General features: G+C 52.1%; 1 long non-coding RNA gene across 1 annotated transcript; it reads left to right on the top strand.

Annotated features, from left to right (window-relative positions):
- Positions 1-3266: 3266 nt before the first annotated feature.
- On the top strand, positions 3267-14012 carry LOC140633051 (uncharacterized). The gene is made up of 3 exons (XR_012030694.1): positions 3267-3652; positions 12784-13034; positions 13131-14012. It is a non-coding gene; the product is annotated as an uncharacterized lncRNA (long non-coding RNA).
- Positions 14013-26211: the final 12199 nt, after the last annotated feature.

The following is a 26211-nucleotide window of genomic DNA, read 5'->3' as shown; positions in this document are numbered from 1 at the left end:
ACGGAGGAAGACAATTAACTGCAGTTGTGCTGGCTTAATCAGCGCAGCGTGGGGAGGGCAGTCGCGTTGCGAGGAGCTTGGTTTCAGGAGGTGAATTACGTGCTCCCACTGCTTCATCATCCTCTGTTACTGTCTTATCTTTATTCATTCTGGGAAATTAAATTAGCACTGTCTTTCCAATCTTGTTCTCCAGAGGAACAAAACAACAGCGGCAAAGAGAGAACTGGCCAGAATGGAGATATTTGAGCCCTTCTGAGTACCCTGTGTCTTTAAAGGCCTACTGCCCTGGAAAATACCAGGCAAGCAGACCTCCGGGGGATGGACTTTGAAGCATTCAAGGTAAGAGATTTGCTTCTTCCTTAGACCACACATGATGAGAATCAGCTATCCCAGGTCTAATACAGCATTCGGTCCATCAGTTGTCCCACCAATAAAATGGGCCCAATCCTAGTGTTGGTAGGAGGAACACAGGCCTAGGTTCCAGAATTTCAAGTGATAGCTGGTGTCATCGTTGCAGGGAGCTTTGTAATTCCACAGCAGGGTGAAGGATGTAGGGAGGAAAGCAAGCAGCTGGAGGTTTTTAAAGATTTGAACTCGGGATGACCTCTGAGGCAACTCCTAGCCCTGTGATCAGAAGACCCTCAACTCCAGGCATTGCCAAACCCGCTCTGCATCTGTTCTGCACCTGTGACACTTGTTAAAAACACAGATTCTGTGACACTCGAATGTAACTGAGAATTTATGACAAGTGAACAGCGAGTAGAAGTGATGTGTACCACTTGCAGGCCGCAGCAGTGAAGACACCCTATGAGATTTTCCAGTTCTTTCTTCTTTGTCAGAGATCATGGAGGCAGCATGTTGAGATGGCTGAGACATAGGCTCCAAGCAGCCTGTGTTGACATGGGAGATTGCAGTGCTGGCATCACCTGGCCCTCAGTGCAGTTTGTGAGAGATAAAGAAACAGAGAGAAAGAAACTCCTAGCCAGAGAGATTTGGGGATGTTTGTTACTAAGCATCCTACTAGCCTATCCTGACACATACAGACCCCTTTGAGGATCTGACAAAAATTATGGGTTTTCTCCTTAGGAACACGTACACTTGTGTAATCTTAAGATTTGGGTTACATTTCCAGGGTCCCACTTCCTCCCTCAGCTCTAGGAGTGATTGGTTCAAGTCACTGCCCATAGCACTCTCTGTGACCCCATTTGTTACAATGGCGGCCCTCCCCTCCTATCACTCCCAGTTTCCCCTGCTCCCCTTCCCTGGTGGCCTTTGGCAGCCTCAAGTTCTCCCTTTCTCATGCAGAACAATTCAGCTCCCTGCTCCTGCCCCACCTGTGTGGGTCCAAACCCAGCCAGTTGGTCAGGAGAACGGAGCGCCTGGTTTATCAGCATCCGCTCTCCTTAGGAGGCACGTGGGAGCCTAATTAGCATTATAGAATTTGGAATTGTCTGTGTATGTATTTGCAGTATTAAGTCTGACCAAATTTCAGGGGGTTTTGGTCTCTTGAACCTCGCCTTCTCATTCTCAAATTGTAGGTTAACAACGCCAGCTCTTACCTACGGCCAGATGATTCCTGGGGCTCCTGGGAAACTACCCTGGACCTCCTCACATGCTCAGTGCAGGGCACTGAGAGGATTTAAGTCACAGGCTGGGTCCCACCTTCAAGACCCCAGGCTGACGGGACCCCCTTAACCCACCCCAGTGGGTACAGCCAACGCTTGGGCTTTTCAGCCTTCCACCTGCTTCTCCGATAGACATTGACATTTGCAGTCAGGAACTTACTCTCCTACCCGAGGCCTGGTTTCAGGGACTTTAGCCATTAGAAAATCACAGACCTTCGGAAGTCCTGAGATTCTTGTAGCTGAGTCTCTGCTGTCACCTGCGTGGGGCTAACCTCTGGCTTGGCAGAGGGAGAATTTCCGAGTTGCCTAGACCTGGTTTCACATGTGGGGTCTGCCACTTGTTCACCTGTGTGAACATAGAGAAGTCACCTAACCTCGGCCAGCCTCAGTTTCCCCATCCGTGAAATGTGAGTATTGCACTAGGTGATCCCTCCATGCCCCACACCTATCCTCCACTCGGGCCATACAAGGGGGGGGTCTCTACTCTGGAGACCATCCCGGCCTCCCTGCCTTGGCATGTGCCATTCTTGCTGCCAAGAGTGCCTGTCCCCCTCCACCCGTCTCTGTCTCACACTTCTAAATACTCCCTGTGCTCCAGGACCTGCTGCAAGTGCCACCAGAGTCCGTCCCGGTGCAGCTACAATGACCTCTCCCTTCCCAGGACCCCTGACTCCTGTTGGCTGGATCTCACTGACTCTCTCTTTGTATTTTGCAGGCTTTCCCAGTGGAGAAAGCCAGTGCCCACTGAGCACCTATTATATGCCAGATTTTTGTGTCAGGTGTTTTACTAGCACCTATTTCTGATTTTCTCATCAACCTGTGAGGGAGGCATGGTTGTCCCCATTTCACAGAGATTGGATGTTGAGGCTTAGAGAGCATCGCCATAGTGACTACAGCCACATAGCCAGGAAGGGGCATCTGAGCCGGGTCAGTAGGGGGGTGCCTGCCTCCCAGATGGGGGCTCCCTGGGGAGACAGTGAGGGAACCCAACTTCCAGCCCCTGCGGCCTAGCAGTCAGCAGGGAGAACCGAGCAGCTCTGAGGCCAGGGCTGGGTGAGCAGGGGTGGGCAGGTCTCTCTCCTGCCATCAGTGCCTCGGGTTCAAGGTGAAGGAGGAGGAGAGGAGGCCCCTGCTCAGGGCAGACGACCCCTTAACCTGCTCTGGGTGAGGGGCACTAGGGCGGCAGGTGGACCGCTGGAGGGCTGGGCTCAGGGCAGTTCACCTCCCCTCACCCCCCAGGGATGACATTTGGGGTCCCTGGGAGCCGGGTCAGCAGGTGGTGCAGGAGAGTGGGGTGCAGCGGGGGTGGGGGGAGGGGGTGCCCGCCCAGCCACTGCAGCTCTCTCGCTACCTGTCTCCCTTCCTCCCTCTCTTTGTGATCCCCCCTCCAATCCTTGGTCTGTCTGGCGGAGGCCTTTCCTGTCTCCTGGGTGTGTGTGTCTCTCTCTCTGAGCCTCAGTCTCTTTCTGATTTTCACCCCCTCTCACAATGGGGGTGTCTACCTGGGTCTTTGTACATGTGCGGGATTTGGCATCATCCAGTCTGTCTGTATCTTTCTGTCCTTATCTCCCTTTGGATATTTCTTATTCCTTGTTTTCCCATCTCTGTGAGAAACTGCTTTTCCCTCCATTTTCTATTCCTCCTCTCTCTCCTTTCTGTCTCTCATCTCCCCGCCCCATCTCTTGCCGAGTGTGTGCGTCTCTCTCCCTTTCTGTGTGTGCGTGCCTGGTGCCTGCGTGTTCGCAAAGGCTGTCCGGACGTCTCAGTCCCTATTTCTCAAACTCGCTGACTCCCCCCACCTCATATTTGTGGTGGGGACTCAGATCTGGGGGCACCAAGTTCCGAGGAAGGATAAATCAGTTTTCTGGCAGGAAGGCAGCTCCCAGCTGATCCTCAGGGACGGGACATGTTGCAGATCCTAAAAGAACCCTGAGTCACCTCGCCTGGTGTATTGGGAGAAACACTGGACCCAGAGCCAGAGGACCAAGGCACAGTCCTGCCTCTTCAACTTCCGGTGTGACCTTGGGGTGAGTCACTCAATCTCTCTGACCCTCTGTACCTCATTAGTAAAATGGGGGCTGTTGTAAAGATCAAACAAATTAACTGCTATAAAACTGGAAGCCCAGTGCATGGTGTGGGGGTGCAAGAAGCAGGGAATGAGGCAAGACTCAAAGATTACCGAGTGTGGTCAAGGCCCTCAGGTGGGTGCTGGATGGAGGAGCTGCTGCTGGTCCTGGAGGAGTGGCGGAGGCTTCCAGGAGACGGTACAGAGTCAGCAGGTGCTGGCAGGGAGGCCAGCCGGAGGTTGGAGCCTCTCCCTTGGCCCGGCAGCCCAGTCCTGCCAGTGCCCTCCCCTGGGAAGGGTGACCAAGCCCCTTGAATCCATCATTAGGAGGGAACTGGGAGAAGGGCTGGCCCATCCTGCCCACACCTTGTCTGTGGGGCTGGGACGGACAGCACCAGCTCTCAGACAGACGTGCTCTTTCACTTCATAAGCACTTAGTAAGCCCTGATGTGTGCCGGGGCTGGCGATGCAGAGGGTAATGCAGCCTAGAGGGGGAGCCGGGGGTGATCCAAACACACACAAGGTGCGTGGGTGACCGCACACCGGGACGGAGGAGTTTGGGTATGATGAGCACACAGGACCCTGGGTCTGACCTCACCTGGAAATCAAGGTGGGCTTCCCTGAGGAGGTGATGTTGGCGACGTGAGCATGAAGGATGAGAAGGAGCTGAGTTCTTCTCAGCTGGGGAAGAGAATTCTGCGCTATTTATTGCTGCGTAACAAACTGCCACAAAACTTAGGGGCTTAAAACAACCATTTTATTTTACTCACCATTTTGTGGGTCAGGAATCTGGGAGGGCTCAGCGGGGCCACTTGGTGCCAGCTGGGCGGCAGGATCCCTTCCAAGGTGGCCTCTTCCCCACCTGGCCGGCATTCTGGTGCTCCCGGCTGTCTTTCTCTTGCCCACGGCGCCTTCTCCTCCAGAACCTCTCCACATGCCTGGGCTTCCTCCAGGGTGGCAGCCGCCCCGCAGACCGAGTTCTCACACGGAGGCTCGGGGCTCGAGGAGACCAACGCAGAAGCTGCGAGGCCCCTCACAGGCTAGCTCTGGGCCGGCGTCACCCCCACCGCACCCCACCGTCGAAGCAGACAGGCCGCTCCACGTTCAAGGGGGGAACACAGTGCCCCGTTCTTGCTGAAAGGACATCCGAAGCCGACACTACAGTGTGCGTGTAAACTGAGCATTGGGACAGACCGTGATAGTCGCTGTAGATGAGTACAGACCGGGGGATTGTTCTGGACACCGAGATGGGGAAACAGAGGGAGAACTCTGACTCAGTGAGAGTGTGGTCGGGCCCAGGAGTACGGTAGGAAATCAGAGCAGGCTTCCTGGAGGAGACTCAAGCTGGGTCTTGAAGTTATATGGGACGTGGAGATAAGCACAAGAGCATGCACAGCCCGGGGAAGCAGGCCGAACAAAGGGCTGGCGGTGGGGGAGCCCCGCGATAGTGGGGCCACGGTCACTGGGGGCGCTGGCCGGCAGGAGGGGAGTGGTGAGAGCCGTGGCTGGTGCGGGCTGGTGGGGCCAAGAGGCAGGGCCTCAAGTGCCAGGTTAAGACTTGGCAGTGGGAGCCCTGGAGGCCTTGAAGCAGAGGAAGGTCAGCACTGAGCAAGACAGATGAAGATAGGGCAGGTGGGGGTGGCGGGAGGAGGGGGCGTGGGGGGTGGGTCACCTCAGGCTGGGGCTCCGGGCCATTTCATTAGGCAAGGCCAGAGATGAGATGGGAGCCTGAACCAGGGTGGGGGGGACTGAATGTGGAGGAGGGGCAGACAATAATAATGCTATTGCTACCATTAATCGAGAATGTCTACCACTCAGGCACTTTATCCTACATTGTTATGCTTAATCCTACAGCCACTCCACGAGGTGTGCGTCTTGTAGTGTTGCTCTCCACAGTTGGCAGGCATAGCTCTGAGGCTCAGAGAAGTAAAGAAACTTGTCCGAGATCACACAGAGAGCAGCAGAGCTGAGATTCTCAAGACTGGGTCTCTCCGGTACCTGTGCTCCTCATCTCTGTGCTATGGTGGAAAAATTGGCTCAATGATTGTGTATATAGGGGTGGGGCCGGGAGGACAAGAGAGGAAATGACAGACCTGGTACCAATGCCATGGTTTCTACTCCGATTACTCAGAGGGAGGCTGGATGTTTCACAAGACCTGAGGACCCAGGAGCTGCGACCTCAGGTGGGCAGTTTCCTGGAGTGGGGGTGGGGGTAGGTGTCTGGGGAGTTGGCTTTGGATGGGTGGTGAGTTCAAGGGGCATGTGGTATATGGGGGAAGGGAAGGGGAGAGGATCCCGAAGGCAGCTGTAAAGTAGGAGAGTGCCAACTGGGAGGGATGGGATGGACTCGAGGGCTGATGGGGATCAGAGAGGGCAAGCAGCTTGCCCAGGGTCACATGGTGAGTGAGGAGCAACGGTGACCCTGATCTCGAGTCCCAACTCCAAGGAGAGACTCCCTGCTGCACCCTGTGCCATCTCCAGTTGTTAAAAGCACGGGCTCTAGAGTCCGACCGAGCTGGGTTCAAATCCCAGCTCCATCACTGAGCTCCTGGAACACTTACTCTGCCTCTCTGAGCCTCAGTTTTCCATCTGTAATGAAATATTACCTTTGTCACAGGAATATAGTGAAAACTAAATGAGACGATACTAAGTGCTGAGAACAGCCCCTGGCGCATTGTCAACATCTACTAGTGTTTGGGTGCTCTTGCTAATTCCCTTATTTTACTCTCTTCATCATCATAGCATTGAGGGTAAACATGTAGACTCGAGCCAGATGGGTTGGAATCCCAACACCATCTCTTACCAAATGCATGACCTTGGGCAGGTAACTTAACCTCTCTATCCCTCAGTTTTCTCACCTACAAGATGGGGATAATATTGATACCGACTTCATAGAGTTATTGGGAAGAGTGAATGCATTAATATTTGTAGAGTGCTTCCAACACCACCTGGCACATGGCAGGGGCCATGTCACCGCCTGATACAGTCATCCTTGCTGCTGTCTGCACAACCATAGTCACCGTCACTGTCCTCACCACCACCACGACCATCTCCATGATCCTCATCCTCATCCTCATCACCATCATCATCACTGTCCCCCACCATCATCATCATCTTCATACTCATCCCTACCACCACCACTATCATCACCGTCACCATCACCATGCCCAGCCCTACCACCACCACCATCACCACTATCATCATCATCATCATCCTCACCACCATCATCCAGTCTTGAATCAGTGAAGAGTAGATTCTCCTTGTTCCCAGCTATCTTCCCCCTACTGTTGATTAAAGAATAGCCCCTGGGATCCCTGGGTGGCTCAGTGGTTGAGTGTCTGCCTTTGGCCCAGAGCGTGATCCTGGAGTCCCAGGATCGAGTCCCACATCGGGCTCCCTGCATGGCGTCTGCTTCTCCTGCTGCCTATATCTCTGCCTCTCTCTCTCTGCCTTTCATGAATAAATAAATAAAATCTTAAAACAAAAAAAGAACAACCCCTGCCTCTTCCCTGCTGTTGTACCCACCCCTACCTTATCCTGAGGGCCAGGCTGTGCCCCGAGCCTGGCCCTCAGGATGAGCCTTTGTCAATTTGAAAGGAACAGAGAAAATGTGCTGTTTTAGACATGAGCTGCTTTGTAGGGGAGGAGTATGGAAGTCCTGAGGCCAGTTCCCTCAGAGGAGGGGATGGAACCAGGGAGCCGGAGCTTATCCAGGTCATCAGGGTAGTCAGGGCTGCGGGCACGAGAGCTGGAGTGAGTGGGCTCCCACTATGTTGCAGGCACCCCATATAAATTATGACATTTATCCTTCACAGCCCTCGCATAAGGAGGATAGGATATTCCCATTTCACAGATGAGAAACAGGCTCAGAGACATTAGAGAACTTGTCCAAGGCCATGGTAAGTCAGCAGCAGAGCTGGGATCTGAGCACAGCCTTGTCTGACTTGCAGGACCTGGCACCAGGCTTGACACGCAGCAGGTACTAATTGGGTGGGTGGGGTCCTAAGTAGGTATCTGTAAAGTCCCTCCTGGGCTCTCCCTGGACCTCTCCCCATTCCAGGGACCCCATTAGGGTACTGACATGACTCTGAGTCTGATATTAGAGACAGGAAGTATTTCCTTTCTTAGGAAATTACCTTTTGAAGGTAATTCAAAGGATGAAGGATGAGCTGGTTCATCTGAGGACGCTCAGAGATCCTCGGTGGGACTGAGATCCATCCGGGTCAGGGATGCAGGCTCAAAAGACCTAAGCCCTCTTTCCAGCCCCCTGTTCACAACTTCAGGGCCTGGATTCCATCTCTTGCTTTCCCTGGGCCTCAGTTTCTCTCTCTGTACAGGGGTGGGGGGTGCTTGGACCAGATGGTCCTTATTTATTTATTTAGATTTATTTATTTATTTTTAGAGAGAGGGAGAGGGAGAGAAAGCATGAGCAGGAGGCGCAGAGGGAGAGGAAGAGAGAATCTCAAGCAGACTCTACTGAGTGCAGAGCCCAACAAGGACCTTGATCCTAGGGCCCTGAGATCACGACCTGAGCTGAAACCAAGAGTTGGACACCTAACCGACTGCACCACCCAGGTGCCCCTGGTATTTTATTTTATTTTATTTTATTTTATTTTATTATTTTATTTTATTTTATTTTATTTTATTTTATTTTTTATTTTATTTTATTTTATTTTATTTTATTTTATTTTATTTTATTTTATTTTATTTTTTTATTTTTTTGGTCTTTATTTTAGAAACAGTAACAGCCAGTGCTTACTGAGCACGTGCTATAGGCTTGCCCAGCACTAGGCCCTCTCTATGCGTTATATTTTTTCCTCTCAAGGCATAAATTGATCGTCCCATTTATAGATGAGAAAACTGATCCCAGAAGGATTAAGTGACTTGACTCCAAAGCTTGTCCCCTTTGTCACCACCTGCCCCTTCCTCTGCTGGGATGGAACCCGCTGTGTCCACCTGACAATGGTCATCTCCCATCTGCTCATGTCCACACTGAGAGCTATCCATTCCTGGGTGTAGAGTATGAGAGGGAGAATGGACAAGGTCAGTGAGTTGCCGAGGAGTCAGGGAGGCCACCAAAGAAGGGGTACTGGGTAGGTATCCTCAACATCTTGAGTTGACTGTGGGGTGGCGTCCCCCTCCATCCCTCCCCCTCCAGTCCTCCCCCACCCCCATATTGGAGGAATGTTAGCAAGACCATGGCCGTGCTTGTCTCCTGTCCTGCAGGCTTGCTCAGTGGGATCTGGTGTCCTGGGTACATCTGCCCTAGACAGTGACTCCGTGGGCAGGGCCAGATAGCGAACCCCCTCCTGCAGACTCACTGGGTCTCCTGGAGGGGAAGCAGAGGGCTCGGTCCCCTCAAGCTCCATCCTCACACCTGAGACTGTAGCCTCCTAGTTATTCATCCTGTCATAGCTGGCAGGGAGGATGAGTGTCTGACAGAGTGGCCTCTTGGGGGAGGCTGAGTTCTAACTGGGCTCCGCAATTTGTCACTTGTGGGGCCTTGGGCAAGTCACCGCTCACCTCCAACCTGCTAAGTTGACTCAATGGGGGAATTGGGGCCTGCCTGCTTGGGGCTTTTGGGAGGACTCAGTGAGATGACAACTGTGCAAGCACTTTGCTCATTGGCCTGCACTGAACAAGTGTAGCTCACAGGATTATTAACCGGCCAACCCACCAGGTGCCTGCCTTCCAACCGGGGAAAGAGGAGGACCTGGCTCCAGCCTCCCTTTGGAGACTCTGGGACCTGGCCTGGGCAAGTTCAAGGGGACAGGGGTGGAATCACATACACGGGGCCCTGATTGGTGCCAGGCGCTGGGTGGGGAGGAGGCTTGGTTCATCGCAGCACAGCCCTGTGATATCCATGCTCAGGGAGGGAGGGGAGGGAATGCCCCTTTCCCATTCACCACCCCAGGGCTCTCTCCGGGAACCGAGAGGTGAAGATGATTATGTCTGACATCAGTAGTGCTCTGATCCATGCTGAATGCCCTGCCCCCTGGGCGACAGACCCCTCACAACCAGGCTGTGTGTGTAGGGGGGTGGGGGATTGTTGTTATTACCCCATTGTCCAGATGAAAACACTGAGGCTTAAGAGGTTATGTGGCTTGCTCCAGGTGAGCATGGGCACGCAGGGGCAGAATCATGATTTGAACTCTGACATCTGACTCAAGGGCCTGTGCTCCTGTCCACCCCTCTAGGCCTCTCACCAGTGACCCCTCTTGCTTCCTGGAGCCCACAAGCTGGTATGGGAGCAGCCAGGGAGGCCCAGGGGCAGGATTTGAATCCTGGTCTGTCTGAATCAGAACAGAGTCCTTAACTCCACTGCCCCTGGCTCCCAGGGAGTGAGCCCAGAACAGGGCTCGGCAGGACCTGAACCAGAGCTCAAGTCCAAGGCTGGGCAAAGCTGGTGCTTGTTTGGCCACTGGACCTTTCCCTGGGCTGGGCCACGCAGTCACCCCTCTCCTGGCCTCTTTGTCCCCTGCTGCAGTGCATCGTGGACACGGGCTGAGCTCTGGAGTCAGACACCAGCATGAGCCTAGATGAGCTCCTGAGCCCACACACAGGGCCAGAGGTGCCTCCCCTCCCCCGACAGGGTCACCACTCTTTGACAGACTGTGCCTCTTGAGGTCCTCTGGCGGGAGGGTAATGATCCATCTGCAGGACTGCAGTGAAGATGATTTCTGTCACCCTGGGTGGGGACTCTCTGGTCCCTTTTAGCCTTTTCTCTCCTCTGCTCCTGGATCCTGTGGGCTTGGGCTTCACAGTTACCCAGACATCAACGTGAAGTAGGACCCTGGCCTGTGCAGTCCAGGACGCAGGTGCAACCAAAGTGGGTCTACTCCCCCCCCCCCCTGCCTCGAATCCCCCCCCCCCTTTACCAGCTCCCTCCCATTTTCCCTTCCACAGGTGCTGGGGGCTTTCAGACTCTGCCTGGAACTCATTTCTTCCACATTTACCCTGAGTCCCCCCCAGGCCCTCTCCAGCTCACCGTCTTCTGGGCCCTGCACCCTGCTCCCTGCCCCCCATATAAATGCGTATATAATTGCTGGTCCACTCATCTGTCTTCCCCACGGTTCTGAGGACAGGACCTGAGGCCTGAGAAATGTGTCTGTGTCACTATCACAGCCCCAGAAGCCAATCCAGGGCTGGGGAGCCCGTATGATGAATGAATGGATGAAAAGAGCTACGATGGCTGTCTTTAAGTAAATGTTTCATGAATGAATAGAGAACTATGATCATTCCTTCAAATATTTGGAGAGCTGCCATGGGAAAAGGGATCCGGCCTACGTGGGACCTGGAGTTGTATCTAGGACAGAACAGTAAGACGACAGGGACAGCATTCAGTTTAATCAAAGGAGAGGCTTCTTAACAGTCAGGACTGTCTCCATGTGGTGGGTGACTTGGGGGAGTGAGCCCCCTGTCCCAGGAGGTGTGTAAGCGAGGCTTGGTGGTAAGGTTTGGTGACAGTGTCCTAAGAGGTATGTCGGTGTATTGTATTCAGTGTATTTCAGCTATAGGACTTGGACTCCCAAGGCTGACGTCGGGGTAGGGCTGGGACAGATGCCATCACACCTCTGGGTTGGGAGGGAAGGAAGAGGGCGTGCAGAAGGGCCTAAAGAAAGACATCCTGGGTCCAGCGGCCTAGCTTGTGGTCAGAGAAGTCCTCTCCAGTCCTGGGGCCACCCTGGCTGCTGCCCTTGGGCTCATCACTGTGGTTCCCAGAGTCTCAGGTCCCTATCTGTCAAAGGAGATTTGGACTTAGTGCTCCCCAGGGGTCAGAAGTACCACAGAAGGACACCTGCTGTGTGTCCTTGGGTAGGTTGCTTAGCCTCTCTGAGCCTTTACTTCATCTAGAAAGATGAGATAATGGAAGTCACCATCCTCAGTGCGCAGGGGCATCTGGGAACCAAGTCATACCTGTGAATGGGCTGTCCTTCATTCATTCAATAAGTCTTTGCTGTGTACCTACTAGGTGCCTTGAAAAGTCTGAATTATCAGCCCCATTCCAGCTATGGTGTGTTTGTATATGTCGAAGCGACTTCACTTTGCCTTCCTGTGCAATGAGGCTGTGATTCCTGCCCCCATCCCACAGCTGAGGACTGTCCCTCCCCTCTGCGACCCATGGGATTGGGATTCCTGCTCTGAGAGCAGACACAGCCTCGTGGGCACAGAGTGGGTCCTCAGTGCTGTTCGGGGACCACAGGCCTGAGTCCTCATTAAATTCTTCACTCCGTCTCCGTATTTCAAGAGGCCTCGGGAAAACCATATTTCATAAATGAAACATCAAAATGTTTATGAGAAATAAACAACTGAAAGCAGTCCTGGTTTTCTGGCTGAGCTGATGGAGGTGTCAGATGGACCCGGATTCCTCTGGATGCTTCCCTCAGGCCCCACTGGGCACAGCCCACATTCCTTCTGATAAAACCTTCCCCCAGAGGAGGGGATGTAAGAGCCACCTTTTCCTGAACACCTGCTATACGGGCTCTCCAAGTCCCCAGGGGCCCGGCTGTGATCAGTCTCACCTACAGGAGAGTGGGGGGGATCACAGAGGAGGTGGGGTGGGTGCAGAAGGGACAGGGCGCCAAAGGGATGGGAAGGAGAAGGGCCCCAACCAAGGGATTCACACAGCTAATTTTCCTTCTCAGTCTGGTCTCTTTCTCCCTGTTTCTCTCTTCTCTGTCATTCTCCCTCCTGTCTCTGACTCTCTCCCTCCCTCCCTCTCTCTCTCCCTCTCTCTCCACCTGCCTCCTCTCCTCCTTCCCTCTCTCCTTCTCTTCCCCATGGGCTTCTGGCCTCTCTCCCAGCTCCTTCCCGCTGCCTGGGCTCTGGGCCCTTCTCTGGGCAGCGGCTCAGCCTTAGGGGATGGGTGGGCTGGGCTGGGGGTGGGTATTGGTTTCCCTCTGGCCCAGGCACAGAAGCCAAATGGGAGCCCCTGAGTGTGGGAAGAGGGGGCTCAGAGCAGGACCCAGCAGGAGGGGCTGGGCCTGAGCCTGGAGGGAAAGTCTGATTTTCAACGCTTAGGCATGCCAAACGGTTTACTTTCAGATGTTTTCTTCTTCCCTCTTACTGGCTGGTCCCTCCCTCCCTTCCCAGGTCACTTAAAAGACATTCCCTCAAGAGCAAAGAGAAAAGACATCCCATCAAGGACGAAGAGCGGAGACATCCCATCAAGAGCAAAGGAGAAGTGATGGAAGAGTTGAGTGTCAAACCCCAGCAACGTCATCACATTTAATCCTTCTGAGGCCTGTGAGTGCGGGTCATTGTTCCCATTTACTGTCAAGAGGATGGAGGCAAGGAGCAGAGGTGGCCTGTGAATTGCTGGAGGGCATGAGTGCTTTGCACCGGTGAGTGCCCACACTCGCCTGCTCCCCAGCCCCTCCTCTTTGCCCTCTATCCCTTGACCCCTCAGAAATCAACTCTGTGTTTTTTTATTTTTTTAGGACAGCAATGATTTGTGCAGCAAGTTGGGAAGGTCCCCAGGGGACTGGCCAGGCACAGGGAAGGAAGCCAGTCCCTGCCCTGGTGGCTTCCTGAAGGTGGTTGTGACTGTGCTGGGGTCACGACCCCCCTAAGGATGACAGGCAAGATGAAGAGCTGACCCCTGACTTCCCTGAGCTCAGCCAGGTTGGCTTCCCGCTGCCTCCTGCAGGGCGATCACTCCAGAACTCTCTCTTACCCACAAGGCCCCTAGCCGCTCCCTTTCCTGAGAGCAGGATGTTTCTGAATCTCTCAGTAATTTTCCTTCTCAGAGTGAGACAGAGCAGGGCCTGGACTAGGGTCCCCTCAACCCTGACCACCAAATCCAGCATTCTTTGGCTGTCTCCCTAAGGGAAAAAAAAAAAAAAAGCTAAAACTCTCTGCCCTTGAGCAGCGGGAATGTAGGGGCAGGATGCTTGCAGTCGGGAGGGACCAGACTGTGAAGACTGGTGAAGACCAACCAGTCTGTGCCGAGAAGGACCCCAGTACTGACTTTCACCAACATTCCCCCTCATTATATTACTAAAAATCATGCCGGGGGTGGAGATTTTTTTTAAAGATTAAAAAAAAAATTTATTCATGAAAGACACACAGAGAGACAGAGACACAGGCAGAGGGAGAAGCAGGCTCCATGCAGGGAGCCCGACGTGGGACTCGATCCCGGGTCTCCAGGATCACGACCCTGGCCACGACCCTGGCAGAAGGCGGCGCTAAACTGCTGGGCCACCGGGGCTGCCCTCCCACCCAAGTGTCTCGAAGAAATTTTCCCTAACCTCTCCTTGGGGATCAGCTTAAGGATTCTTTCCCTTGGGCTTGAGCATAAGCCCCAATAAAGCCTTGCCCAGACCTCCTGTTTGACCTCCTGTCAACTTCTATTGCTTGAGAGCCCAAGGCCATGGTTCACTAACAAAGGGTCACGGAGTCTTCAGGCTGTTTCTGGTCCAGCCACCACCCCCTCCCTGATGCAGAACCCACTGCTACCCGCATGGCAGGCTCCCCGAGGGCTGAGTGTGGTTCATTCTCCATAGGCGTGGAGGCTCTGAGGTCTGCAGGGAAGGAGCTGATGGGGGATAGTCCTCACCCTCTGGTGGAACTCTCTGTTCCTTTCTCTGGGGTCTCACTGGGCAAGTCCGTCAAAAGTCTATCAAAAGTCCGGGAAATCGGGCCTAATGAGACCTGTCACAGAGGTCATTATTGTAAACAGAAAGGGTTAGGGTCCCTAGAAAAAGAAGGCCAGAAATAGCTTTCTTGACATAAGAAAAGTCATCTTAGGCCCCGGGGGTATCTCGTGAAAACAGGTCTGAACAAAGCCACCCTGGGGCCAGGAGACAGCCTAATCATATCAGGGACTACAAATCAGCGGTAAAACTCCCGGTGCTGATTCAAAAGTGAAAATCGACCTGCTGCACATTTGTTGTCAGTTATCTTTATAGGATATAAACCCCATACTGGACCAACTAAAAAGCCAGAGAGTTTGTGGTGCTGACCCTTGCCACCCTTGTGACTTCAATCTGGACTCTGTCTCCTTAACATGACTCCTGCCCCAGTTCCACACTGAATTCCCCATCGTGCAAGCCCCTTCATGAGTGTGTGTGTGCCTTTGTGGCTTCAAACTTCCCCGCCTTGTTTGAGGAGACTGCTTTGGGAAATATCCCCGGTGTTCTCCATTGCTTCTTGCAAGTAAAACCCTCCCTTTTCCTTATTGGGTGTGTCTTGTGGCTCTCCCACCACCAAGAGGCAAACCCAGTTTTGAGGGACAGTATTGAGGATTCAAGGGCCAGTGGGTCTAGTCCAGTTCTGGCTTAGCCATTCCCAGCTCTGTGACCTCGGACAAGTTCTTTAGATTCTCTGTGCCTCAGTTTCCACATCTGCAAAATGGGGATAATAGTTTCTCAGAGGCTAGTTGCCAGCAGTAGATAAATTCCTGCATGTGAATAACTTCAAGCTGTGCCTAGTACTTAGGGGGTAAGTGCTCACTAATCAATAGAGTAGTAGTTGCTATTGTTTGGCACTGCTTTTTCTTTTCAATTTTTAAAATAGTGGTAAAATACTGAATTCAGGCCAGCAGAATGGGCCATCCCAAAATGTGCCACTTTGGCATATTGATTATTTGGAGTTACTTAGGAAACAGCTGGTATGAGAAGGACTCTCTGACCTCCTCTGTCCCCTTGAAAGCAGGAAATAAATCTGCCGTGTGAAATGTGCCCTCCCTGTACCAGGAGGGCATGGGGCATTCTCATCACCGGAGACAGGGACTTTAAGGCAGAACAGGCTGTATAAACAAAACTTCCGCACTAATTTGTTACTGTAAGCCCAAAACCCTTTGTCTTGTCTGCATGTCACAGATTTATTGTTTCTTTGTCTCAAAGGTATTAGAACTGCCTCCTTTGGTCACTTCTTGGCATCTCATATTTTTATAGGCTCCCATGTGTACGAAATTATGTGTTTTTCTCCTGTTAATCTGTCTTCTGTTGATTTGAGTATTAGACAAGTCAAGGGAAGGAACTAGAAGGGGAGAATAGAAAAGTTTTCCTCCCCTACAATACGTACAACGTTTGGTGTCTTGACTGTTTTTAAGTGTACAGTTCAGTGGTGTTAAATACATTCTCAACATTCTGCAACCATCACCACCACCTGGTAAACTGTTCATTAAATGAAAACTCCATTCCCATGACACAGCATCCCCCCCACTCCCCTCTCCCTCCAGCCCCGCAACCCCTGTTCTACTTTCTGTCTCTATGGCTATGACTATGGCTACTCTAAGTACCTCTTCTAAGTGGAACCATTCAATATTTGTCTTAGTGTGGCTGGCTGCCTGCACTTAGCATGTCTTCAAGGTCCATCCGTGTTGCAGCATATGTCAGAATTTCCTTCCTTTTTTTTTTTTTAAATGAGGGTTATTACAGAGAGAAACTTTCAGACTTAAAAAAAAATAATCTGAATTTTATTTATTTTTATTTATTTCTTTTATGATAGTCACACAGAGAGAGAGAGAGGCAGAGACATAGGCAGAGGGAGAAGCAGGCTCCATGCACCGGGAGCCCGACGTGGGATTTGATCCCGGGTCTCCAGGATCGCGCCCTGGGCCAAAGGCAGGCGCCAAACTGCTGCGTCACCCAGGGATCCCAATTTCCTTCCTTTTAAGGCTGAATAATATTCCACTATATGTATACCCCACATCTTGCCTATCCATTCATCCGTCAATGGATGTTTGGCTCACTTCCACGTTTTAGCTCTTGCAAACCATGGTGCTCTGAACATGGGTGTGCAGGTATCTCTTCCAGACCCCACTTTTGGTTCTTTTGTGGCACTGCTTTTTTGGAGCACAGGTTGCAGGATGACAGCTATGGGAAGGAGTAGTTAGAGCCTCTGGTTTTCATCTTTAACACGGCTAAGTTTAGGGCTTGGAGCAGGAGAGGACATAGCCATCTGGAGGGAGAGACTCAGTTCTCTGCATCCAACTGAGACACACTGAAATATTTCCATCGGCATCTGGGGAGAGGAATGAGGACAGCACCATATGGGGCCCCCAGAGAGAAGAGAAGGAAGTGGAGGGGCACAGAGGAGCAGCAGCAGCAGGGATGAGGCCCTGTCCAAGCCCCCCACACCTTCCTCCTGTTGAGTGGGCCTGCCTGGGGCAGATCTTGGACCCTGGGATGCTGGAAAGCATGCTGGTGTCCAGCATGTCCCTCTTTTACAGATGAGGCCCTCTAATGTGTGGGGTTTTTCCACATCACCAAGAAACTAACTCAATTCTGGCACTACCTACCTGGAGATGACGTCAGATCACACAGAGGAAGGGCTTAGTCCCACGAGACTCCCTCTGTGCCTCCGCTTCAGATGCCAATGGCAAGCCCAGGATGTTCCCTGTGCTTCTGACCCAGGGCTGCAGATCAGAGGTTCCCAAGACCCCCTCCTCGGGTTTGATTAATTTGCTAGGGCCACCCACAGAGCTCAGAGAAACATTTAAAAAGATATAACTCAGGAACGGCCAGATAGAAGACATGCCTAGGGCAAGGTGTGTGGGTTGAGGTGTCCTGACCTAGGCACAGTTGATGAAGTCAGTGGCCATCCATCCTGGCGCTGCGTCTCCAGCCCCTCTCCCGTCCCTGGAGGTTGGCAAGGAAAGGGACAGGGAGTTCTAACCCTCTAATCACAAGCTTGCTTCTCCTGGCAACCAGCCCTGTCCTTGGGTTAACCCAGGGGCTTTCTGAAAGTCAACTCATTAACACAACAAAAGACACCCTGGTTGCTTTCAACATAGGAAATTCCAAAGGTTTTTGCAGCACTGTGCCAGAAACAGAGGATAAAGACCAGAAAGATGTTTCTTATCAATCACAGTATCTCAGGCCCCAAGAGAGGCCTTGTCCAAGGTCACACAGCAAATGGTTGTCCAGGCCGGGCAGGGCTGGCCCCAGGGCTCCTCAGAGGCCAGTGGCCCCGGACTCTGTGGGTGGAGCCTCCTTCCAAACTGGGCCTTGGCCAGGCCAGTCTTACCACAGCAGGGTCACCCCGGGGGACACTGAGGCTGAAGCCCAGAGAGGGCCTGGCTGGCCTCGGGAGGCACAGCGTGGAGGTGGCAGTGTAGGGGCTTAAGTCGGGGACTCTTGTCTCCAAGCCCAGCCAGCATCGCTGACCTGATCCTTTCATTTAAAATCTCACCTAGAGCTTTGGAGCAAAAGCCGATTTTATTACAGATTTTGTGTCTTGCGTAAACCGTGCCCGCATACCTATCGTCTTGTAATTATTCTCATATTCTCTTTGTCTCCAGGGCCTCAAGACTCCTCCAGACTCGTACAGCCTCTCCTCCCACTGCCAGGCTCCCCGTGTTGGCCGCAGTGTGGCACGGAGTGCCTGCGCTATTTATTTCCTAATAAAAAGACAGCCTGGGTGGCCCATGGAGATTAAGACAGAGATTTACTATGAGATGATTAACCATAAAATCACAGGTGAAATCAACATCAGACAGGAGGATGAGGAGGCGGAGGAGGGGGAAGGGGAGGTAGAGGATGGGGAGGAGGGGGAGGAGGATGAGGAGGAAGAGGAGGGGGAGGAAGAGAAGGGGAGGAAGGGAAAGAGGATGGGGAGGAGGGGGAGGAGGAAGAGAAGGAACCTTTTCTGATAAAATGACTATGTGAGGGAGGGGGGAGGAGGGGGCAGAGGAAGGGGGGAGAGGGAGGGAGAAGAGTAGGAGAGGGAGAGGAGGAGGGGGAGGCAGAGGAGGGGGAGGGAGAAGAGTAGGAGAGGGAGAAGAGATGGAGGAGGTAAAGGAGGGGGAGGAGAGGGAGGGAGAAGATGGGGAAGAAGAGGCAGAGGAGAGAAAGGACAGGAAATGTTGGCCAAGGGGTGCAGGTTTGCACAGGCAAGTGGGGTTACTGTTGCCGCCAGGCTTCTGCCCAGAGAAGGCTGGGGGGCACTTGGGCCTGATTCTGGCCCTTCCGGATGGATGTGTGACTCCAGCCACATCCCTTCTACTCTCCAGACTGTTTCTCCATATATCCAATGCAGAGCCCCGACGGGGAGCTTCTTGCTTGGCACAGGTGAAGGAGCGTGGCCTGTGGCACCGGATGGGCTGGGGCTTGGAGTCCGGTGTGGCTGTGTCCTGGGGTGGCCTCGGGCAGGTCACTTCTCCAAGGTCAGTTTTCTCCCTACCGGGATAATGGTAACAAAGGTGATGACTGCAATGATGATGATGATGGTGATGGTGGACGACGGTGCTGGTGTGAGGGCTGGCATTTCCTGGGGGCTTCCCTACACTTCAATACATGTTGAAAAACACCACTTGATTCTATGTTGAAAAACACCACTTGCTTCAGGGCTCTCACCTGTACTGGCTTGTGGAATCTCATCCCCCCTCCCCCGCTCCCCTGGGGGGTGGATTTCCTAGAGAGGCTGGCCAGGATCTCAGAGAGCAGATGCCTGGCAGGTTTGGCCCCACAGAGGGCCTGGGCTGGTGGGCAGGCCATCTCCTGCTTAGAATTATTTACTCCTGGATCATGTCGCCACCATACTAGCTAATTTCTGTTTAATTTAGATGTCGCTTTACTTCTTAGCAGTTCATACCAGACCATCATTCTTCTGTTAACCTTTCCTGATAAAATGACTGTGATCCTATTTTCTGTTTAGATCCTCACTGATAGAGAATTGGCCCTGGACCATGTCCCAGGATATAGGCCAGCAAAGATGGTATTTTCTTTTTAATGGCCTTTAAAAATCTAAAAACCATTTTTAGCTTGTGGACCAGGCAAAGACAGGCCACGGGCCGAACTTGGCTCCCCAGGTCATAGCTTGCCGATCTCTGTACTATGAGTGCCTGTCTGCCGGGGAAGAGGACAGACCCAGACCTTTTCAAGATTTCCAGGTACTGGCTATGAATTGACTCAAAATCCTGGGGACCCAACCTGCCACTGTGGTCTGCCGAAGTGGGGACCTACAATGGCCGGGTGATCGATGGAGTCCTATTTCAGGGTCATCTCCTAGTGAGCCAAGTCCATTATTTCCCTAGTTCTGAAAGTATAATTGGAATAGGCATCTATGGCAGCTGATGTAATTCCTACTTGGGCTCTCTGGCCCAGGAAGAGGCATGTAGAAGTCCCCGGAACCTCCCTAGAAAGGTGATAAACCCAATGTGATAATGATTCCTTGTAAGTGTGTATTTGTACATGTGCGGTGGTGGTGGTGGTGGTAGTGCGGATTATAAGGATTAATGCCACCATCCAACTTGAGAGAAACAAGGCTACTTCTAGATGGGCATGCCAACTAAGCTGATTAACTTATTCTGAAGTTAGGTGGATTTCAGAGAATGACTGGATTATTGTAGACAGTTGGGTGGTTACTCTAATGGAGGCTGTTTTTCCAGATGTATTCTTTTCATTGGAGCAAAGCAATATGGCCCATGGCAGCTGGATCTTGCTGGTGCCTTTTTGTCCAAACCAATTTTGTAGGGACCATCAGGAGCAGTTTTCTGTGACCTGGCAGGGCCAACTGTATACCATCAGAATCTTACCTAAGGGGAGTGGCAAGTCTCCTGCTCCTAATCACTCGTAATATAGTTTTGGCCGTCTTGACACACCACAGAATGTCACACTGGTCCAATTCCACTCGACAACAGGGTCATCCGTGAAGCTGCTAGTTTTGAGTGGGAACCTAGGAAGAGAGGTCTGCAGTGATTCCAGGCTGGAGTGCAAACTGCTCTATCCCTTCGGCTTTATGATACAACAGAGCCAATGATACTTAAAGTATCTGCGGCACCCGGGATGCTCCTGGAGCTTGTGGCCAGCACCAGGTGGAGAACTGGTAGAGGAGACAGTTAAGTAGACGTGAGCTGGAGGCAAGCGGTGATAAATACGTTACACATTAGAAGCCCAAGGGTACAACATCCTGTCTTTGTGGCTTTCGAGAACCCTCAACATCCTATCTTTGTGGCTTCCAAGACCCCTAGACATCCTGTCTTTATAGCTTCCAAGACCCTTCAACGTACTGTCTTTGTGGCTTTTGAGACCCCTCAACATCCTGTCTTTGTGGCTTCTGAGACCCCTCAATATCCTGGCCTTGTGGCTTCTAAGACCCTGGGGCTAACAGACCAAGAGCCCCAGATGCAAAATGTGGCCTCTCCTCTTTCACCTCTGTCCCAGGGTAACCCCTACACTCATTATAGTGCATTTCTATCACGATCTCAGCCCCACTCCACGGTGGAAAACTGCCATGATGGTTCCAGTTCAGACCTTGTAGGGTCAAATACCTGCCCTCCCAACCTGTGGGAATAGGCCCCCAAATGATTGGAAGTAGCCTCCTGGAGCACCTGCTCCAGTGCTGCCACCTGAGCAGTGGCTCAGTGGTTGAGCGTCTACCTTCAGCTCAGGTTGTGATCCCAGGGTCCTGGGATCGAGTCCCACATTAGGCTCCCCACAGGAGCCTTCTTCTCCCTCTGCCCCTCTCTCTGTGTCTCTCACGAATAAATAAATAAAATCTTTAAAAAAATAAAAAGAGGAAGCAGCAGCCTCCTTTAGAGGCCATCCTGTCCACTACCGAGACAGGCCCCGCCTCACATAAAAAGAAAGAACCCCTGTAGCCTCAGGGCAGGTGCCTCCTCTGGGCCTGCCCCCTCTCCCTTCTTGAGAGTGTACTGTCCTTACTAAATTGCTTTGTGCCCGCTACTTTTCTTCTGGCTGTCTTTTTTTTTTTTTTTTTTTAACATTTTTATTTATTCCTGAGAGACACAGAGAGACACAGAGAGGCAGAGACACAGGCAGAGGGAGAAGCAGGCTCCATGCAGGGAGCCCAACATGGGACTTGATCCCGGGTCTCCAGGATCACACCTGGGCCGAAGGCAGGCTCTCAACCGCTGAGCCACCCAGGGATCCCTCTTCTGGCTGTCTTTATGCAAGTGTGGATCCTTCCATAAAAGTGGGGAATCCAAGAACTGAGGCCTCCACTCACACAACACAGACTCTCCCACCGGTGACAGAAGAGCAGTGCAGGTGTCTGGGACTCTGTAGGAGAGCTGTGCCTATGCTTGAGGTGGTCTCCCCTGGCCCCCTCCTGGGTGGCACTACCCTGTGGGTGCAGGTGCACGTGGCAGGGTCAGGGCCCCACAGCCTAGTCTGCAGGACCGCTGCGTTCCAGATGGATGGAGGACAGAGCTTTAGTCCCCGCTCTGTCACTCACTGCTGTGTGTCCTTCTACGGGGTACTTCCTTTTGGGGCCTACATTTCTTCATCTGGAGTGGACCTCGGGATCTCTACGTGGTGGGCTATTTGGAGGATTGTCATTATTATTATTTTTTTCTAAGTAGGCCCCACTCCCAGCGTGGAGCCCACGCAAGGCTTGAAGTCACCATCCTGAGATTGGGACCTGAGCTGAGATCAAGAGTTGGAGGCTTAAACCACTGAGCCACTGGCGCCCCTGAGGATTGTCATTGTTAAGCCTCACTCTGTGCAGGCACTATTCTGAATGTTCTGTTTGTTTTCACTCAGTGTTCTTTGCAAAGACCTTAGGAGGAGGTACTATTGTAATCCTCACTTTCAGCTGGGGACACTGGACACAGAGCAGTTAGGTAGCTTCCCTTGGGTTCAAGCTGGGGAGTGGAAGAGTTGGTCCTGGCTTCTGGACTGGATGGATCTAGAATCTTTGATCTTAAGCATTGGATGTAAAACACCCACACGGAACCGAGTATGAGGCTCTGAGCCAGGGTTTCTCTGAGGGTGGGCTGCACACACTTGCCCCGATGAAGTACTTAGGTGAGGGGGTATGCCCTGTGTGAAATACAGGTTCCCTGGCTCCATCCCCCAGCTTTGCTAAAGCCAAGTCTTTGGGTGGGGACTGGGAATATGCATTTTATTTTGTTATTTATTTATTTAAAAATTTTTATTTGTTTACTTGAGAGAGAGAGAGAGAGAGAGAGCATGAGTAGGGGGCGGGGTGGGTGCAGAGGGAGAGGGAGAAGCAGGCTTCCTGCTGAGCAGGGACCTGGAGGCGGGGCTCCATCCCAGGACCCTAAGATCATGATGTGAACCGAATTCAGGCGCCTAACTGACTGAGCTGCCCATGTGTCCCTGGGAATGTATATTTTAAACAGACATGCCCACCCCAGGTGGTTCTTTGGCAACCTAAAGACTGAGCCAGAGATTAAGTGTCCAACGCAATCGATTTTGCATTTTTGGCTGAAAAGCTAGAGTTTGGGACTCTGGAATAAGCTCTGCTGCAAGTAAGTTGCAGAACCTTAGACAAGTCTTAGACTGTTGTGTGGCCTCAGTTTTTTTTTTTTTAAGATTTTATTTATTTATTCATGAGAGACAGAGAGAGAGAGAGAGAGAGAGAGAGAGAGAGAGAGAGAGGCAGAGACACAGGCAGAGGGAGAAGCAGGCTCCATGCAGGGAGCCAGACGTGGGACTCGATCCTGGGTCTCCAGGATCAGGCCCTGGGCTGAAGGTGGCGCTAAACTGCTGAGCCACCAGGGCTGCCCAGTTTTGTTTTCTATATAATGGGGGCTCCAGCCTCCCTGCTGCCCACTTCTTGGACCACATGTGAGCAGGAGAGTGGCTGTGGCTGCACGTGTCCTTTGGCAACAAAGCAAGCACCAGAGTCACTGTGGTCCAGTGGCAGCTCTGCTGCTGCTGTCACCCAACCACGTCATGTCTGCTTTTGGCCTCAGTTTCCTTATCCTTAAAATGGAGATGATACGAAAATAATCCTTCCCCACTCTGGCTATGGTGAGGTTGCTGGTACGAGGCAGCTGGTATGAGAACACAGATAACATGAGTCTCCCTTCCCTCCGTAAATATAAATTGCTATATCCTTCCTCTACCGTAGTTTCTAAAATCTTCAGGGACATCTGATACCCACCGATGACTCTCACTCCAGAGTTTCTGCTGATGCTGGGATTGATCAGGGTGGGCTCTTTATCTCTCTTCCCAATTCAAGGAGGGCAGGATGGGGAGCCCGAGTAGCCCTCCCAGCACAGCCACAGGAGAAACCTCTGAAAATAAATGGCCACCCAGTTGCCAAGTGAACTGCACTTGGCTTCATCTTCATCCTGTGTCCCTCAGTGAAATGCAACCCCAACCCTTTCCCTCCCCCACAGCTGGCCCCCACCCTCCCTGAGGATCAGGAGCCTGGGGTCTGTGTTTCCACCTTTCCTGCTCATTGGCCTAGGGGACAGATGGACACAGAGTTCACTCAAAGTGCCAGAACCCCAGCTCTGCTCTCTGGGCTGGTAACGAGAGAGAGGATGGAGGTGGGCTGCCTCAGTTTCCCCAAGATGGTCTTTAGAAGGGGTGCAAAGAGGGAACAGTTCAGAAAGGGCATGGTTGGGCACACAGCGCAGGCTCTCTGACTGACCGGCTGTCCTGGAGATCACCCACCCCTCCCCGCCTCCTTCATGCTGCACATCATCGATGCATTCAGGAGCACCTCTCCCCACCTCACCTCAGCCAGAACAGGCCTTGCATAGCCAGGCTCTGGGCTCTCTGCCTTCCTGTGAGGGCTGAATCTGAGAAGTCATCCAGAGAGACGGGAGGCCCCTGGGCTTCGGAGCAAGGCACCCTGAGATTGAGCCTTGGGCTGCTCCAGGGTTCTGATGAGGGGTGAGGTCGGGGGCGCCTTGGGCCTGGGAAGCCAGAGCTGTTGTCTCAACTCTACACTCACCTTTGGCAATATGTTATTTAAGAAGGCCTGGGGATGATGATGGAGATTATTGGGGTGTTCTGAGCCTTACGTCAGGCAGTGGTGGCCACTGATTGGGCTCTTGACTCTTCCTTGTCCTAGCTGTGCAACCTCAGCCCTGTTGCTTCACCTCTCTGATCCTTAACTACCTATCTGCCAAATGGGTTAGCAATGCCTCCTTTGCAGGGTTATTGTAGGGTGCAATGAGATCATGCCTGTCAAGGGCGCAGGACATGGGGGTCACAGGGGCTGGCCATCTCCAGGGCCACCCAGAGTCCTCTGGACAGGAACGGTGGAGTTTATGTGGAAAGGGGCCAGCAGCATGGTTGTGAAGATGCAGGTAACATCTGCCTTTCTGGAAAGTTCCTGACCTAGGTACCAACTGGTCCTGACATCTTGACATTCATCACACCTGCTTATGATTACCTGGTGGGGGACAAGCATGTGCCTCGTGAGGGAAAACACACACCACAGCGCGGGCTTTTAAGGAGTATTGTTTGCTTTGAGATGATTCAGAAAGTAATGCATGTCTTTTATGGAAAACACCAAAAAATCTAAAGAAGAAAGTAGCAATTACCCATAACCTCCACTCCTCAGAGACGATCACTGTTCATGTTATGGCATATTTCCAGTTTCCTTTAATGTATGTTATTATAAATCATTTAAATTTCTGTCCATCTGGTATCCCAGCAGATGAAAATGGCTCTGAAGGTTTTCACCAAATTTGGAGGCTTCATTTGGATGGTCTGACTTAAAGGCAATGAGGTCTTCTCAAAATTCACTGGTCGGGGGTTGGAGGGACCCCCTCAAAGAAGTGAACGGCTACCAAGCGGTGTGATTGAAACTGGAGGTGCCTGTGGGGCTGAGAGGGCCCGCCTTCGGATGTGGTGGACGCTCCACACACACATGCCTCTCCTGTCCCTGCCTGTCATGAGTCACAGGGACACAGGGGCAGGTGCACTGAGTGTGGTCAGCCTTTTCTCACCTGGGCAGCTCCATGCAAACCAGCAGTAGGGAGAGATTCATCCAGTCACAGTTATTCTCCAGAATGTTGCTGGCTATTCGCCAGCTGCTGCCCATGGAGGTGTGTGCACACGCATGCGAGTGTGTGCATGTGTGCATGAGCGTGACTGGTGTCAGTCTTCATGTACACCTTGAAATCCTTTTCGCTTCGCTTTTTTCTATAAGCAGCTGCCCACATTTCTTCAATGTGTGCTAGAAATGAAGTTGGCATCCAAGGTACTGGCCACCATCAGGAGGGTTGAGAGACTCAGGGACAATGAACACATGTCACACACACTGCATGCTAGGCTCTGTGGAGGACATAGATGCTCATCCCTGTTCTACAGGTGGGGAAACTGAGGCCCAGAGAGGTTAAATAGCTTCTCTAAGGCACACAACCAGGAGCAGCAGAGCTGAGATCTGAATCCTGAGTGCCTGGCCACAGCCACTCCCTAGATGTTGTACATCTACCGCATACAGGAACTTTTTGATAAACATCATCTTTTTTATTCTCACAGACTTACTGTGAAATGAACAGTTGGTAAAAAACAGAAATCCTAACATGCCCAGCACCTGGTTACTTTATAAATCAGGAGAGAACAGAGGAAGATTATGACATAAGCACCCTTGAAGCGGGTGCTATTATTGCCAACCCCATCTTACAGAGGGGGAGACTGAGGCTCAGAGAAGTTGAACACTTTGCCTGAGTCATTTCAACAAATGGTGCTGGAATGAGTGGATGTCCATACACAAGAAGTAAAGGTCTCTCTAAACATCACACTTTATACAAAATTAACTCAAGGTGAGTGATAGATCTCAATGTAAATTGTACAGTGAAACATCTATCATCTATATCTATCTATCTATCTATCTATCATC

Source organism: Canis lupus, chromosome 5, assembly GCF_048164855.1.
Source record: "Canis lupus baileyi chromosome 5, mCanLup2.hap1, whole genome shotgun sequence".
NCBI classification, from domain to species: domain Eukaryota; kingdom Metazoa; phylum Chordata; class Mammalia; order Carnivora; family Canidae; genus Canis; species Canis lupus.
Note: the sequence above shows the minus strand (reverse complement) of the source record. Positions and strands in the feature narration are given on the sequence as shown.